Below are 6,098 nucleotides of genomic sequence, written 5' to 3'. Positions count from 1 at the left end.
CTTTCAATTTGTTCAACCTCTCAAGGTTCATGGTTTCACTCGTTTGTCCAAGAAGCAACTTTGTTTTACCTATTCCTCTTCCGTTTCTCCCCGGTGCCATCCTAGATCTCGGGACGAGAACCTCTTGTAGTGGTGGAGTGTTGTGACGCCCCAAGACCGACGCTCCAGAAGACATCCATATTTTTTTCATGACCTCCATGTGTTTAATTTGTGCTTGCTCTATTTATTTTTGCATTGCATCATGTCATCATGCCATCATGTCATTTAATTTTGTAAAACTCACTTAAATAAATTGCATGGATTTCTGATCCATTTAAATCGAGAGAATTCACATGGTGACTTCTCTTTATGACATATCCTCCTAATATTTATGGATCTACTCCCTCCATTCCACAATGTAGTGCTTTCTCTATCCACGTGCTTCAACTTTGACCGTAAATTTAACTACCAAGACCGATTACGGCAGGAGCAAAAATTATATCAGTGAATTCGTATTCGAAAGAAGTTTTCAATTATATAATTTTTTTCTCCCGCCGTCGTTGGTCTCGTTGGTTAAATTTATGGTCAAAGTTAGACCTTGAAAAACGCGAGCGCACTATATTTTGGAATGGAGGTAGTATGAAAAAATATTCCATTAGTTTGGGATGACCCAAAACACACGTGCAATTTAATTCCATGCCTTCTCTATCTCAATATTCTTAACCTCAAACTTTTCCCACAAATCCTTTCGTCACTTTCCCGAGATTCACCAAAATTCTCAACAATTTTGGACCTATCGTATATCAACTTTCTCCTCACACTCATTTGAATTAAATTCAAATGAGTTTGAATTCAAACTTCACACGTGTGCTCTTTTCTATTTTCTTGGACCTTGCACATTTTTGTGAGCTCACAAAAATTATCCGCGTGTCCAACTTCTTCCCCTAACCTCCTTTTCTTTTCTTTCTTATCTATGTGTTGTTTTTATTTATTTTTATTTTTTTAGATTGAGAGAGAGAAGAGAGCGCAGCAGCCATCCCTCCCTGCAGTCCTCCAGGCCGGCCCGGTCCCTGGCCCTCTAGGCCCACCTAAACCTAGCGAACCCTAGCCCGGTCGATCCCTCGCTCTCCTCTCGTTTTCCCTCCCCCTCGTCTCCCTCCGCCACCACACACACACACACGCATCGCACCAGAGAGAAAACTACAGCGCTTCCTGCCCAATCCCTACTCCTCTCTTCCACCTCACACTTCCCCTCTTCTCGCCCATCCATCGTCCCCGCGCCGCGAGACCTCCCCGTTGCCAGCTTCACTGCCCTGCTGCACCAGAGCTCCTCCACGATCCCCCGCTCGCGCCCGACCGATCCTCTGGATCGCCAGCTGCCGACGCCATACAGTTCGGGTCGTCCCCGACCCCGCGGCCCTGGCCTCCGTCCCCGTGCCGAACCTCCATGACGCCACCGCCCCTACGCTCTGCCACAGGCCTCCATCGATCCACCCATCCATCCATGCCCGCAGCAGCGCCCCCAACTCCTCCTCGTCCCCGCACAGCCCGCGAGGCACCGGCCTCCTTTGCTTCGCGCCTCTCGTGCAGTGTCCAGGAGCCCGAGCTCCATCTTCTACGCCACGTCCGAGCGAGAGGAGCTCGCTGCTTGAGCATGCACCAAGAACCATGGCGCCCTCCCGAGCACCTCCCGTGCGTGCCTCCACTCGTCCTCGTCGGCCATCTATGAAAAGTTTTGGCATGGCCATGGCCGAGACCCCCCGAGCATTTTGTTGCCTCGGTGCACCTCTGTTCCTGGAGTTTTGGACCGTCAAGACTTGTTGCCAAGACATGAACCCCCACAAGACGTTTCAGGGATCGCCAAGTACCTCTACCGACGGCCCTGAACATCTACGGACGTGTATGACCACCGTTGCCCGAAGTACCACGGGTCACAAGCGCCGCGAACGACTACCATCGCCGAAGTCCGCGAGTACAACTACTTCCACAACGCGTCGTGTATGACTACCGTCGCTTGGGTTTGACAAGACGTCGAGTACCACTACGTTTGCCATGTACATCTACACGAAGACCGGACCGACAAGTGCCCTGAGAACGTCTGTACCTCTTCTGTTGCCGAGGACTGAGAGTACCACTATGTCCCATCAAACCCGTCTGCCTCGAAATGATCGCTCCGAAGGTATAACCGCCGAGATGACTGCCCGCGAATGAATGCATGTGTGATGTATGAGATGCTCATGTTTCGCTCCGTGTTCGAGTGGTCGCTTGCACGTTCCTCCTCATTGCCATGCCATTGACCCGTGGGAACCCGGTAATCGGGATCACCCCATCATCTTGCATGACACTCTCACACCACATTTCCTTTTGCACTGGTATCTCCATGAGCTACCGGAACCGATATGTTACCGTGGCATCATTTTCGAATTTGTTGCCGTGGCACCCCTTTCATTTCCGCCACGACTACTTTGCTTCATAACATGCTGATGTAACATTTTCATAAAAATGTATAAAAACTTGCACATGTTATTAAAGTACACTACATTCGATTATTTAGTTCACTCCCAATTATCTACCCAACAATATTAAATGTTATTAAACATGGCAAGAGGTGAAGCACAAATAAAGTACACTATCTAAGCCATTTAAATAGGGCCGGAAACATCAAACAACAATAGTATTGTTTGTGCATATTGCCATGCCTCTTTAAACCGTACATGCATCATCCTTGGTTGTGCATCATGCCATGTTTATGCTTGTGTGTTTACTATGTTGCTTGCTTCTTTCAGGGTTGCTTCTCTCGTTAGCTTCGGTTTCGTTCCGGAGTTCTGAGGATCCGTTCGACTACGTCTGTTTGTCTTGTTCATGGACTCGTTCTTCTTCCTTGCGGGCTCAGGCAAGATGACCATACCGTCGATATCACTTCTATCTTTGCCAGCTAGTTGTTCGCTCTATCACTATGTTGCGCTACCTACCACTTGTTTATCAGGCCTCCCAAATTGCCATGATAGCCTCTAACCTTTTTCAACCATCCTGGCAAACCGTTGTTTGGCTATGTTACCGCTTTTGCTCAGCCCCTCTTATAGCGTTGCTAGTTGCAGGTGAAGTTGAAGCTGGTTCCATGTTGGAACATGGATATGTTGGGATATCACAATATCTCTTATTTTAATTAATGCATCTATATACTTGGTAAAGGGTGGAAGGCTTGGCCTTATGCCTGGTGTTTCGTTCCGCTCTTGCTGCCCTAGTTTCCGTCATACCGGTGTTATGTTCCTTGATTTTGCGTTCCTTACGCGGTTGGGGAGTTATGGGCCCCCCTTGACAGTTCGCTTTGAATAAAACTCCTCCAGCAAGGCCCAACCTTGGTTTTACATTTGCCTAACAACCTATACCTTTCCCTTGGGAGTAATGAACCTGAGGGTCATCTTTATTTTAACCCCCCGCCCCCCGGGCCAGTGCTTCCCTAAGTGTTGGTCCGAACCGAGCTGCCTGCGGGGCCACCTCGAGGAAACTTGAGGGCTAGTTTTACTCGTAGCATGTCTCATCTGGTGTTACCCTGAGAACGAGATACGTGCGACTCCTATCGGGATTGTCGGCACATCGAGCGGCTTTGCTGGTCTTGTTTTACCATTGTCGAAATGTCTTGTAACCGGGATTCCGAGACTGATCGGGTATTTCCGGGAGAAGGAATATCCTTCGTTGACCGTGAGAACTTGTGATGGGCAAAGTTGGGACACCCCTGCAGGGTATAAACTTTCGAGGGCCGTGCCCGCGGTTATGTGGCAGATGGGAATTTGTTGATATCCGGTTGTAGAGAACTTGACACTTGACTTAATTAAAATGCATCAACGTGTGCGTAGCTGTGATGGTCTCTTTTCGGCAGAGTCCGGGAAGTGAACACTGTCTTGTGTTATGCTTGAACCTAAGTAGCTTCGGTATCACTTATTGATCACTTCTAGCTTCTCGACCGTTGCGTTGCTTCTCTTCTCGCTCTTATTTCCGTATGTTAGCCACCATATATGCTTAGTGCTTGCTACAGCTCCACCTTATTACCTTATCCTACCTATAAGCTTAAATAGTCTTGATCTCACGTGTGTGAGATTGCAGAGTCCTCGTGACTCACGGATACTTCCAAATAGTTGCAGGTGTTGATGATACCAGTGCAGGTGACGCGGCCTAGCTCAAGTGGGAGCTCGATGAATATCTTGATCGTTGTTTTGTTTCATTTCCTGTTGATTAGTAGTGGAGCCCGGTTGGAATGATCGGGGATCAAGCATTTGGGGTTATCTTCTTTTATTTTGGTTCTATAGTCGGACCTTGATTGTAGTCTGGATGACGTATGTTTAAATTGATATTTGTGTGAAGTGGCGATTGAAAGCCAACTCTTTATCCCTTTCTTATTCAGTACATGGGATTGTGTGAAGATTACCCCTCTTGCGACTAAACCACCATGCGGTTATGCCTCTAAGTCGTGCATCGACACATGGGAGATATAGCCGCATCGTTGGTGTTACAGTTACTAAGGTCGGGCTACATATGGCCCAACATACTGTTGGCCTTTAGCAGGCTGAAAGAGACAGTGGGCTCATACTGGACCATGAAGAGCATGGGCCACTAAGAGGTCGAAAGTCAGGTCATACTGTAAATGGCCCCACTATGTTTTGGGCCTTTAGCAGGCCGAAAGAGAAACCAGGCTGGTATTGGACCATGAAGAGCATGGGCCGTTAAAAGGCCAAAACTCAGGTGCAACTACAAATGGCCCAAATCATTTATAGGCAGTCAACAGGCTGAAAGACACACCGGGCCGGGAATTGGCCCAACACTTAAATGGGTCGCTAAAAGGCCAAAACTAAGGTCCGACTACAAATGGAACAACTCATTTATGGGCGGATAATAGGCTGAAAGACACACCGGGCCGGAAATTGGCCCAACACTTCAGTGGGTCGCTAAAAGGCCGAAAGATGTACATCCTGAAAATTGGCCCATCCCTTGAATGGGCCGTTAACAGGCCGAAATCACATCGGGCCGATATTGAGCCCAAATATATAGCGGGCTGTTAACGGGCTCGAACTGACGACGGGCTGCAATGGTGTCAAATATTTAATGGGCTGTTGACGGGCCGAATTGGCACATCTTGTATGGGTCGTGGGCTTAAATGGACCTGACACAAGTACGCCTTATATGGGCCGGCCTGCTAATTTTTACTGGGCCAGCCTTTTTCACTGGAATGGGCCACTGTTGGGCCGTGCCACGTGTCGACCTATCATAGGCGCCTCCTGTCCAATGAATGCATGACATCTATCCCAACGATGAGCCAACATGTGTTTCCTCCGACCAATGAGAATTTTACACATGGAAAATCCTCATTGGTCCAGACTGTTGGCAGGTTATCGGATCCAAAACCGGACTCGATAGCTTAACGGTGTTCCGTTACGGTGGATGTCACGTGTCAGTCACCCTTGACAAAAGCACTTCCATGATGCGTGATTTATCGTCATGGAAGTGGACACTTCTGTGATGATAATTTTGGTAATGTTATGGAACACTTCTACGACAGCACAGGTATGACTATCTTGATTCTGTCATAAAATCGTCATGGATGTACATGCATGACAAAAAACGTGACCTACTATGACAAACACGTATCATCACGGAAGTGTATTTTTTGTAGGGCATGATTGAAAGCAAGCAGCAACAGCAGATAGAGAACCGCAAACGGAAGTATGGACAGGGGAAGTACAACTCTGGAGCTCAGCAGAAGCCCCGTTTTACCCCAAACCCGGGAGGACATACCCATCATAACCATGGAGGAAGTCCACACAACCACAGTGGACCTAAAAATGGTAATGGGAATGGAGGAAACACCAGTCAGAACTGTTTCAACCCCACTACACCCGCCAAGAAGGATCTAAGTCACATTACTTGTTTCAAGTGTGAGAAGACTAGACACTACGCCACCGAGTGTCCTGAAGCAAAGAATGGAAATGGCAATGGAAGCTCAGGGAAGAAGCAAAATCCTTTCAGCAGAGGTCAGGTAAACCACATCAACGTGGAGGAAGTTGAAGAGTAGCCTGACGCAGTGATTGGTAAATTTTTTATTAAGTCATTTACCGCCCTTGTTC

Source organism: Triticum aestivum, chromosome 6A (genome assembly GCF_018294505.1).
Source record: "Triticum aestivum cultivar Chinese Spring chromosome 6A, IWGSC CS RefSeq v2.1, whole genome shotgun sequence".
NCBI classification, from domain to species: domain Eukaryota; kingdom Viridiplantae; phylum Streptophyta; class Magnoliopsida; order Poales; family Poaceae; genus Triticum; species Triticum aestivum.
Note: the sequence above shows the minus strand (reverse complement) of the source record.